Raw genomic sequence first — 11,959 nt, 5'->3', positions numbered from 1 at the left:
TCGACTCAACGGCAATGGGTTTGGTTTTGGTTTGACTGCAACTCAGCTAAAATCTTACATTTCCCACTTTCGCTTACAGCAGGTGTGGTCAAGTGACTAAATTCTGGCTATTGAGATCTAAAATCAGAAATGTTGTGTGAGACTTCTCTTAAAAAAGAAGTAAGTAAAAGGAAGGGAATACACCCTTCTTATCCCTTCTCTCCGTCTCCTATTGCCTGAGACATAATGTGCTAACTGGAGCCCTTCAGCCGTTTTGGACCATGAGGAGGATGGCAGTACGCTGGGGATGGCATAATGATGAGTAGGAACCAGCTGGGTCCCTGACAACTTTGTAAAGCCACAGTGCCAATCCTGAAATGCTTACCTCCAAATTTTTTTTTATGTGAAAAAGAAATAAGCTTCCATCTTATTTAAGCCACTGTCATCTAGGTTTTTCTATGGCATTCCACTGAACCTAATTCTAACTGATAAAATGCTATACTAGTTTGATAAATTATGTTAAATTGGATAGTTAATAAAAAAAAAAAATACTTCATGAAAAGAGAACAAATCCAAAAAGGACCTTGAAAGAAATCCAGCAGTGACAAATACATGCTACTATGTTTAAAAATTAAAAACCAAAAATAAAGATACTGATTTGGAAAGAATGGGATAGGTGTAAAGTCAGAGGGAAACATTCCAAACAAAAATAATAATTCACCACTGTTAATATGTTATAAATACTTGCTCCAGCAAGAAAAGGCCTTGCTGAGGTCACCAAAATTCTAGTATTCATTGTGAATGTCAGATGGATCTTGGCCAAAAGCAGAGTATACCAGAAAGATGTTTACCTGTGTTTTATTAACCATGCAAAGGCATTTGACTGTGTGGATCATAACAAATTATGGATAACATTGTGAAAAATGGCAATTCCAGAACATTTAATTATACTCATGAGGAACCTGTACATAGACCAAGAGGCAGTCATTCAGACAGAACAAGGGAATACTGCATGGTTTAAAGTCAGGAAAGTTGTGAGACAGGGTTGTAACCTTTCACCATAATAATTCAATCTGTGTGCTGAACAAATAAGCCAAGAAGCTGGACTATATGAAGAATACAGCATCAGGATTGGAGGAACACTCATTAACAACCTGTGATGTGCAGATGACACACCCTGGCTTGCTGAAAGTGAAGAGGACTTGAAGCACTTACTAATGAAGATCAAAGACCACAGCCTTCAGTATGGATTGCACCTCAACGTAAAGAAAACAGAAATCCTCACGACTGGGCCAATGAGCAACATCATGATAAACGGAGAAAAGATTGAAGTTGTCATGGATTTCATTTTACTTGGATCCACAATCAATGCCCACGGAAGCAGCAGTCAAGAAATCAAAAGACACGTTGCATTAGGCAAATCTGCAAAAAAAAAAAAAACCAAACCTGTTGCCGTCGAGTCAATTCCAACTTACTACTTAACATATTTATTGAATTAATTAATTTCAATGCAATATAACTGCCAAGGGAATCAAGAAATTCATCACCTCTTGTTAGTGCAGGATCTTCTACAGTTTCCACGACAGTGTAGATTCGAGGTTCAGAATTCAGATTTGAATCCTGGCTCTGCCACTTAATAGCTGTGAGATCTTGAGCAACTTTTTAAACCTCTCTTTGTCTCATTTTTCATAGCTATAAAATGGTAAGAATAATATTATCTACTTCCTAGGGTTGTTGTGACTATAAAATGAGTTATTACATCTAAGGCTCTTAGAACAGTGCCTGATAGAAAGTAAGCATGCAGTAAATGCTATGAAATACCATAAGTAAAGGAAGTCATTGTGGACACCAGAGTTATTATCTGATCTAAATCCAAGGTCAAAATAACATTAAAATAGAATCTAAAAACAATAAGAAGTAGGTGATTGACAAGAATTCCTGGGCCAAAAGCTGAATGTCATTTTCAGTTCAATAGTACATAGTACAATACAACTGTTGGTATTAAAAATGAGTAGTAAAGGTTCTAGAAACAACCTCCTATAAATTGTCCTGGCATGATTTACAAGTAGGCTTGTAAACATACATAGATAGAGGTCAAGTGGGGCTAAGTTGTATTTATTTCAAGGCTGATCATTTAGTTTAAAATACACACCTAGTCTTCTGGGCTCTTACACTTACATGTCAAACAGCTGAAAAGACCATACAACTTACTTATGTACCTGTTTTCATTGAGCTCTTTAAGGTGCAAGGAACCAAGAATCACTCAGGTCACTTCATTTTGAAAACACAGGCTTGTTAAAAAACACATGAAGTGAAACTTACCTGGAAGCTGAAACACCATCAGATACTCAGGTAACTGGAAACCTACTGCTCTTCCATGTCTCCGTCTTTCTCAGGTTCCTGGTATCATTTCTGATATTCGGTGTTCTCTCTGCAATACAAAGAATGGCTTCCATCCTTTATTCTACTCATTGGCTTTCTGCCTGCTAATAGTTTTACTCCCTTATAAGTTTTTCTTGCTAATGCCGTAAGACACAATCTTAAGTCTTACGCAAAGTCTCAGTTTCCAAGTTGGATCTCATGTTTTCCAGAGAGGGAAATCTTGTTGGCCTGTCTATCTCTCTATACTAAGCCACACCATAGGTCTTCTGACCTTAAGTCAAGTGTTAATTCTGGTCCAAACTGCTATGCTAATGGGGTGGTGGCTGCCCCTTCAGCAGGGTCTATGGGCATTGGCATCGCAGACCTTTTAGTGGATATCTTAACAAAGGATCACTGAATCAAATGGAGTCACCCTTCTATCCTCAATATCTAGAATAGTGGCTGGCCTATAGGAGATGCTCAATAAATAATTATTGAATGAATGGATGAGTGGATGAATGAATGAAGAAAGTGGATTTTATTACAACAGAAAAGATTTAACTATATAAAAGTAGTTTTGTCCTCATATGTTGTTAGATCCTGCAAATGGTTTCTAAGGAAGTTCTAACAGCTTTTAATAGCTGCTTTTAAAATATAATAGGAAACTTTACACATACTTGTGTCCACTTTCCTAAATAATAGAAGAAATCCAGTTAACTCTGTCTTTCTTTTATAGGACTATTCTTCATTTTTAAAATAAAGGCTTAATAAAAAAAATCTATGAAGTCCTCTCATTTTTAATATTCTATGTGTGTCTAAAACAAAATGTGCTTGATTTATTCTTCTCCACCATTTACAAAGAATACATTTACCAGGCACTCCCAGTTTGTGGTTGTGATGATCACATTTTTTTCACCAAAAGGGGGATGGTCCAACAACTAAACCTAATATTTAAAATCTGGATTTTCCTGGACAGTCTAAGATATAGGGAAACAATAGGGATGAATTTGAGATATTTATTTAAATTCTGAGTTATGGTTATGATTCCTTATGACCGTGTATATAAGTATCCTTGGCTCTACATTAAGGCTGATGTTCACCAATGAGGCAAAATTCTAATTGGTTAGGGGTCTATTTTGATTATGTGAGCCTATACAATGCTGTTTTGAATGAAGACTATCTTTGTTCTCTATGAGCTTAATTTAGCAACAGAGAGTACAACTGAAGCTCTGGTAAACAGGGTTATGTCCAGATAATTTTGGTTTTGTGGTAGGAGAGTTCTTATCCTTCCTTCACTGTCTCCCAGCCACCACTTACCACTTTGCTCACCAGAGAACCTGTAATAAAATTTACATTCATCACATCGAATCTAGAACCCTGGTGTCAGATAGAGATGAGATATGACAAAATTTTACAGGTAGAAGGTAACTTGGGTGTATTGTTTTTGTTTTAGACATGAGGCAGTCATGCTCTGACAGAGTTGCATGGACCACATAATGTCTGGAGGTCCCTCCTGTACTTATGGCTCATAATTTTCCACATGTACAGTTCTATTAGAAACAAATTGCTGGACGTGGATGTTCATTAATTCTCTATTGCACTTTGTACAAGAAAAAGAATATTATTTTTATTATTGTCAAAATGAAAATTGAATAAAGTGCATCAGATTTCCCCCAATATCCCTCCAATCTTCTCCGGCTGCTAGAATCATCTTCCAATTTTTTCTAGGCACAGAACAGCATCAAGGTTAAATACTATAGTTATTGTGCTCTGATGTATTTGTCAGCCTCCCTGGTAGTCAGGCTGAGGCCATGTTCTGACCAATGGGATATGGGAAGAAGTGAAATAAGTCACTTCCAGGACTGGTCGTAAGTGCCCTCTGAGAACCTCTACTTCTCTCTTCCCTTACCTTGGTGATCTTGGATGCTACATATTCCAGGTGGTCTCACTCTAAGTTAAAGGTAGCCTGGATCCCTGAGTCTCAACTATTTCATGGGACAAACTATAGTAAAAACTTTATTTTTTCCGTATCTGAAAGTCAAATTTAACCAGGCATTCTGCATCTTTATTTGCTAAATCTGGCAACCCTATTAGCAGCCTCTGTTTTGTTAACTTCTGTATATTGGGGGAGGGGAAGGACTCTTTGTCAAAGTAACATTTCCCCCCCTAAACAGCAATGATTTCCTTCCTGTTATTCCTGTGTTGTGATGATTTCTACACAACAGTATCTCCCATAGTACAAAATACACTTCTTGAAGTCAGAAGCCAAATCTTATTCCTCTTATTGTTTTATTGGCTGGATAGATCTTGGAGCCCTCTTTCATGCACTGACTATCTATTTGCTCTGTTGGCATTTTAGGAAATTCAAAACCAGCAATAGTGCCAGAAATTTTAAAGCAGATAACAGAATCAGAAGAAAATGCCTTAGGCATGTAGAGTAGCAAATCCTAGCACTTTTTCCAACTTGTATAATGAGCCATGGATTTTATAATTTTGGATTTTCACATATTTCCAAATATCTCCCTATGTCTTCTGGGAAATGCTTGGTTGGATTTTACCTGAGGTGCCTTAGACACTCAGAGGAATACAGGTGATCTCTACAAGTCATTCTTTTAGATAGCCTGCCAGAGGTGCAACTCTCTCCCTAAAATAAAAAAGGTAGCACCCACAGTTGATGGGTGTTATTTCACTCTTCTAAATACATTTCTGTCTGTATCAATTCTCTCTGTAAAGCTGCACCTGTGTTTAACTGTGCCTGTAGTATTTGAAACCACCAAACTGTGGCCACAGGTAACATCTTGTGAATCACACAGCCTCACTGTTCAGCTCCTGCGCTCTGTACTTTTTTGGTAGCTCCTCTAGAAGCCAGAAAGATAGATGGGTTAGATTGTAAAGGTCAATTAAATACTGTAAAATGTATATAGGATCGTTAGAAACAAATGGCTTTGTTCTGTCTTTCCTAGCACCCATATTCCAGTAATGGATCCAAGCATTATGCTCCAGATGCCAGTCACCTAGGTATCAAGCATACCAATTCTTTTCATAAAATGGAACAAGGGAATGAATTATCTTCAGGAGGAATAGAAAACTAGTCATAGCCAAGGGGGTGCTCTGTACTTTCCTGGGGTAATGGTATAAAGAGTGGTTGTGGTCTGCCTCCTTGAAACACATGACTTAAGGTGAAAAAATTTCTCCCAGACTGCTCTGTGGAAATCAAACCATTTTAGAGAAGTTCAACAGAAATAAAAATCCAATAGCAGCACTTTTGAAAACTAGGTAACATATGCACTTGATTTAAAAAAAAAAAAACTTTTTTTTAGACTGTATAAAAAGGCATAAAGTGAAAAGTGAGTCTTCTTTATACCCTGTCCCCCAGCCCTCCTGCCCTGAGTCACCACTGTTACTGGTTTGCATATCCTTCTACATGTAGTTGCTGAACATGCAAGCATGTACTTACATTTGCCTTAAGACATTTTCTATATATACTATTGTGCAACTTGGAAACCTTAGTGGTGTAGTGGTTAAGAGTTTGGCTGCTAACCAAAAGGTCAGCATTTCAAATCCACCAGGCACTCCTTGGAAATCCCGTGGGGCAGCTTTACTCTGTCCCATTGGGTTGCTATGAGTCAGAATTGACTCAGTGGCAATGGATTTTTATTGTGCAACTTGCTTTTTCATTTCCTTTTTAAATCCTTTTTATTGTAAAATATATAAATAAATGTATACATATGTATGTACATATATAACAATCTTATGTTTTTTCATTTAATATGTATTTGAAAACATTCCATATTAGTGCACACTGCTCTGCTTCAGTATTTTTAACTGCTTTATAATAGTCCATTATATGAATGTACTATAATTTATTTAACCAACCCGGTATTGATGATCATTTAGTTTGTTTCCAACTTTTATTATGTTGTTGTTAGCTGCCGTCGAGTTGTTGAGTTGGCATCCCCATGTATTTCAAAGTAGAACTGCTCTATAGCGTTTTATTGGCTGTGATCTTTACTGGAGCAGATTGCCAGAGCTTTTCTTCCACAGAGCCACTGGGTGGGTTCCAACTGCCAACCTTCAGGTTAGCAGCTAATCACAAACAACTTGTGCCACCCAGCCTCCTGTGGTAGTTTTTTTCAGGTTAAAAAATGGCTTCCAAATACCACTGAGATATTCAACAGATATTTATCAAACACCCACTAGGTACAATACACTATGCCTAGGTCCTATAAATAAAAATAAAACTAAGAATATTTCTACACATTTCTCCCCCTTCAAATTGTCTGGCCATTTTACATGTGTGTGCTATGGGAATTCTATTGTCCCTCTGAAGTTTGTAACTAAAGATTCCTTCTGCATCTATTAAAACACAAATCTTCTAAGTTCTAAATGTACTCTACTATGACAAAATCAGAGTTCCATAGTACTGAATCTTTATACTATCACTTTGGGGACTATATATCAATTCTCTCTGTAAAAATGCACCTGTGTTTAATTATAGAATTACAGAATCTAAGAGCTAGAGGGAACTGTATGATCATATAGACCAATCCCTCCATTTTATAGATGAAGAAAGTAAAGCTAAGAAAAGGATAAATGATGGGCCCATGGTCATACTCTAGCTTATTTTTCTGACACAAAAGTGGTTTCATATACTTTTCCATCCCCCATTTAAAAATCAGAGCTGCAACTTTCACTTCTGGCCATAATAGGGACCTGAATTACACTTTTATTTTAAACAACCAAGAACTAGACAAAATATAAAAACAACAGCTTGCATATATTGGACAACATGCAGCACATAACAGTGATCTCTGAGAGACAAGAAACAAAGTGAACCTGTATTTGTCCCAGCTTACTGCCTGGACAGTTTCCATCTACAGCACAGGGAAGGAGAACCTCAACAGAAGCTGGAGATTTTCCTAAACTGGAGGTACTAAGTTGAGGATTCAGGAAGACTAAGGCAACTAGAATCTTCTGTAGGGTAGATTACCAGAAAGAAGAAAGCTGCACACACAGAGACAGAGAGAGAGATCTAGAGATCTCTAGAAGTATCCCCTCAAGTCTTCAACTGAGTACCAATCAGCACATGTACGTGAGGAAACTATCTGAGGCGGGGAAAAGAACCACTGGGAAGGAACAATGACCAAAGCTCACACAGGGCTGGAAATAGTTCACATTTCCAACAGCCTGAATGCAAACATCTTGTAATACATTGGACACCAGGTTGAGTACTGTGCTCAGAAAGGTATTGTCTCATTAGGGGGGCAAAATGGCCCTGGACTAGAAGTCCTGGCTATCAAAGCTTAAACACACATCTCAAAAGAATCGAACTTCCCACGTAACTTAACTGCATCCCAGAACATTACTCAAAAATGTCTAAAGACACTAAAAAAAAAATCCACCCCAGCAATACAAAATTCACAATATTTGTCATCCAATAAACAAATTACCAGGCACGTAAAGAAGCTGGAAAACATGACTCATAATGAGGAGAAAAATCAATCAACAGAAACAGACCCAGAAATGACACAGGTGATAAAATTAGTAGACAAAGACATTAAAACAACTATTTTAACTATGTTCTAAATGCTCAAGAAAGTAGTAGGCGTGAGCATTTTAAGGAGAGAAAAGGACAATATGAAAAAAATACACAGTCAAGTTTCTTAAGATGAGAAATGCAGTATTTGAAATAAAAAATCAGACCTGCAATGGGAATTGTAATTTTTGCCATTATTTCTGACTATCAACACCATAAATGTGGAAATAATGTTTTTCATCAGGTCAAAAATAGTCCTTTTTGTATTAAAATCTCAAAGCTATGTATCAGGGTACATCAAAATCATCAATGTAGAATAGTAGTTGCATAGCACAAATATGTTAGCTGCAGTTGCTATTGTTATTTATAAATAATTGGAATAGCACACAGCCTTTGCTATATGCAAAACATGCTACGCCAAGCATAACTTCTATTCAGAAGAGTTTAAATTCCAAAGACGAATGAAAAATTGGGTTCTGTGACTTGTAAAGAGAAAGTATTTTTTTATGCACCACTCAGGACATGGAATAAAGCAGAGAGTTTTAGACCCTTGTTGGGATCAGTGGTGACAGCATTCCCAACAATTCATTGGTGAGCTGCAATTTAAAGGATCTAACCTTTTTTTTTTTAACCTAAAAAAGTCTAGGTAATGAGAAGGGGAAAATCAAGCATAAAGCAGAGGTAAGACCAAAAAAGAAACTCTTACGAAAAGTAGAAATGTAAGAAATGTGAGGACTATGGTTTACAAGTACACATGAATCTCCCTGACAAAGCTTAAGAAGGAGATAGCATGACAATGCAGTTAAATTCAACCAACAGTTATTGAGTGCCTGTTACCTGCAAGACACAGCACTGAATAAAACAGTATCCCTTTCCTCCAGAAGCACAAAATATGATGCAAGAGACAGATGCAGATGCATAAATAACTTTATCATAAGTCAGACTGATAGCCGCAATAATGAAGACATAGCCACAGCTAAAGGAGTATAGAGAAGTGAAATAACAACTGAATCTTGGGTTAGGAAAATGGGAGAGGACTTTACAGAAAAGGTGACGTTTGAACTATGTCCTAAAAGATAAAGGATTTTACTATATACAACAGGGTGATATATAAAAGGGTTAATATATGATTATTCTTCATCTAATCACTGTCTCCCTGACACCCCCATCCATTCTCTGCCTCTCTGCTCTGCTTTGTAATCCATAGATTGCCTTACCTGGCCTCCTTCGGTGGTTGGTTGGCTGGCTTCTTCTGATTGAATTTGAGGGCAAGAGGAGAGAGAGGTTGGGGTATTTCTTCACTATTCCTGCTTCAGCACTGTGGTTTCTGGCAGTGGCTGCAACCCTCCCTGCCTGCAGCTCTTTCTGATGGACCCCTTTTCCATGGCTCCAGTTCTCACTGAGCTAAGGAAACATATTCTATCCCCTTTTCCCTTTGGGTCTAGGAGAGGTAAGAGCAACCTACATTTCTAGTCTCTGGGTGCCTTGACTACTTTTGTGATTTTCCCTTACTCTGACCATATATGTCTGTCCCTTCATTTGAACCATCTGAGTTGGTTCTTTTTCTTTCTGTTTCCTTCCTGCTGATAATAGGAGTTAAGACCGTTCTAACCTAGACAGAGGGAGCAGTATAAACAAAGACAAGAAGGAATGAAAATACATGACTGGGGAACCATGAGTCATTCTGTTAAGACTTCATCATGGGAAATTTCATAAAGATGAAATCTTCTATAGAGGAGAATGATTTTAGTGAATTTGGGCCCACTTATGAGGGCCTCACCAAGGAATTTGGACTTTATTCTTGGACAATAGAAATCCAGTGGTAGTTATTGAGTGGGTACAATCAGATCCGTGTTCCAGAAAAATCTCTCTGCTAGCATGTGACGAATGGAATGAAGAAGGAAGAGTCTGAAGGCAAGGAGCTAGGTAAAAAATCAATGCAAGAAAGTCATGAAATGGGACATTAGATGGTGGCAGAGAGAATGGATTTGAAAACGGGTCAGCAGTAAAATTTATAGTCTATGGCAAATGAGCAAAGTGAAGGGCAAAGAAGAAATTTTTAAGAATGACTTCCAGATCTCCAATTTGGGGGAATGGGAGAATTGTGGCCCTATAAACACAGAGGAAGAAGTTCTTAGAATTGGAAAAATGATGAGTGTGATATCGACCACATGGAAATTGAGGTGCTGCATAACATTTAGGCTGAGGTGCTCAGCAAAGAATGGAAATTTGGGTCTCCATATCAGGAATGAAGTCAGAACTGAAGATAAAAGTAAATACTCTAGAGTTGTGGTTCTCAGTCCTGGCTGCATTTAAGAATCACCTGAGAAGCATTTAAAAAGCTGATGCTAGGGCCCAAACCCCAGATCAACTAAATCCAATTTCTAGGTGGGGCCCCGGTATTTATTTCTAAAGAGCTCCACCAGTAATACTTATATGCATCCAGATTGAGAAGCACCAATCCAGAGTAAAAACAAAAGCAGATACGAGTAGACAGTTGAGGTTCACCTGCATTTAAGGTACAGACAGGGCAGATGATAGAGCACAGATGATGAAGAGGCAGACAAAGATAAAGGCAGTAAGAAGAATTTTATCAAGAAAGTGAACAAGCACATGACATGTCAAGGATGTGCAGAAGAGAAATGGAAAAGGCCAGTAGATTTGGTAACCAGCAGATAGTTACTGACCTCTGGGAGGACAGCTTTTGTAACTGCAGAAGCCAGATTGCAATAGGCTGAGGAGTAGCTTTCAGGTAAGGAATTGGAGGCAGGGAGTGTAGACTCCTCTTTCAAGAGGTTGGGTGCAATAGGTAGGAGAAACAGCCAGTGGCTTAAGAAGAAAAAAGGCTGAGAGAAAGTTTTCTTGGTTTTTAGAGTATATTAGTTGACTGAGGGTAAGGAAGCTTCAGTGAGGGGGAGAATGAAGATACACAGGGATTACTGGAAGAACTGGACCACAGAGGTGCTCAGAGTATGGGAGACCAAGTGGAGGAGTCAGCCAGGAAAGGAATTCCAAAGAGATAAGCTTTAAATTGAGGACAGTTGACGGAGTTCAAGTCATTATTTTCATAATGAGATGGAAGGCATGGGTGACTGCTGAGAGCAAAGAAGATAGCAGGGAAATGGAAAAGAAAAGGCAGAGAATAGTTACTGAGATATTTCCATGTGCCAGGCACCATGCTGAAGCCCCACCAAGTTATCTCAGTCAGTAATTAAATGTGCTTTTGAAGGACAGATAGGATAAGAAGCAAAAATCAAGCCTGTACTGTCCAATTTCAGCCATCTAGTCACCTTGCTCTCTTGTGCCATTACTAATTAATGGCCCTTTAAAGCTTGGCCTGCAATCTGCTTTAAGTTAAATGCTCATTTCTAGCTGAATAGGAAAAGATTTCAGTTGTGATAATATTTCCTCAGTTTAGTTTAAAGGAAAGAACTGTAGAAGATCATTTAAGAAAGAGAAAAAGCCTATTATTGAGAATGCCCCATTAGTGAGGACAAAGAGAGATGGGGCTTCAAAAAGATAGTGCTTAATGGTCCAAGTTAATGGCAATCGATAAATATTTAGGAAGTAGATTTAACCTGTATTTTTTTAAGTTCTTCTTTTAAATGTGAAAGATAAAACTTTCGATTACAAATTCATCAAGGGCTAGAATTGTGCCACCTCTTTCCACAATGCCTGGGCAATTGTGTGGGGTCAGTGGATAGCAACTGAAGATTGAGACAGCCTATATTACAAGACCCTCCCATTATTATCCATGCCATGTGGTATAGGCCAGCAGGCCAGTAGGCTAGATAGCTTCCAATTTTACAGATGGCAAACAGCCTCTAAATTGGAAATTTGTTGTGACATTAGCTGTCCTTTTCTCTGAGAAACACTTTCCAAAATTGGGGTCAGTAAATTCAGAAGTAGCTGCCAAGGGTTTCCTTCACTGACATCCTAGTAAACCAAGTTGAGGAGTTAGGGTGGCTACAAGGAAAGACAGGATATCTGGCCAACCTACCTGAATGAGCTGAGGGGGATTATGGAGAGATGATCTTTCAAGCTTTAGACCGCCAGAAATTCAGTGTGGACTGGAGATGGGGA

General features: G+C 38.2%; 1 protein-coding gene across 1 annotated transcript in view; it reads right to left on the bottom strand.

Moving 5' to 3' along the window:
* The window catches only part of FUT8 (fucosyltransferase 8), a 367,182-nt gene extending 357,785 nt beyond the window's left edge, over positions 1-9,397 (bottom strand). Inside the window, exons 1-2 of the mRNA XM_049899432.1 lie at positions 9,094-9,397; positions 2,302-2,410 (exon numbers count right to left, since the gene is read on the bottom strand). The gene's annotated coding sequence lies outside the window, so the exon portion shown is untranslated. The remainder of the gene's footprint in view (positions 1-2,301; positions 2,411-9,093) is intronic.
* Between the last annotated feature and the right edge of the window lie 2,562 nt (positions 9,398-11,959).

This window comes from Elephas maximus, chromosome 10 (assembly GCF_024166365.1).
Source record: "Elephas maximus indicus isolate mEleMax1 chromosome 10, mEleMax1 primary haplotype, whole genome shotgun sequence".
Taxonomy (NCBI): domain Eukaryota; kingdom Metazoa; phylum Chordata; class Mammalia; order Proboscidea; family Elephantidae; genus Elephas; species Elephas maximus.
The sequence above is the reverse complement of the archived record's forward strand: the minus strand, read 5'-3'. Positions and strand labels throughout refer to the sequence as shown.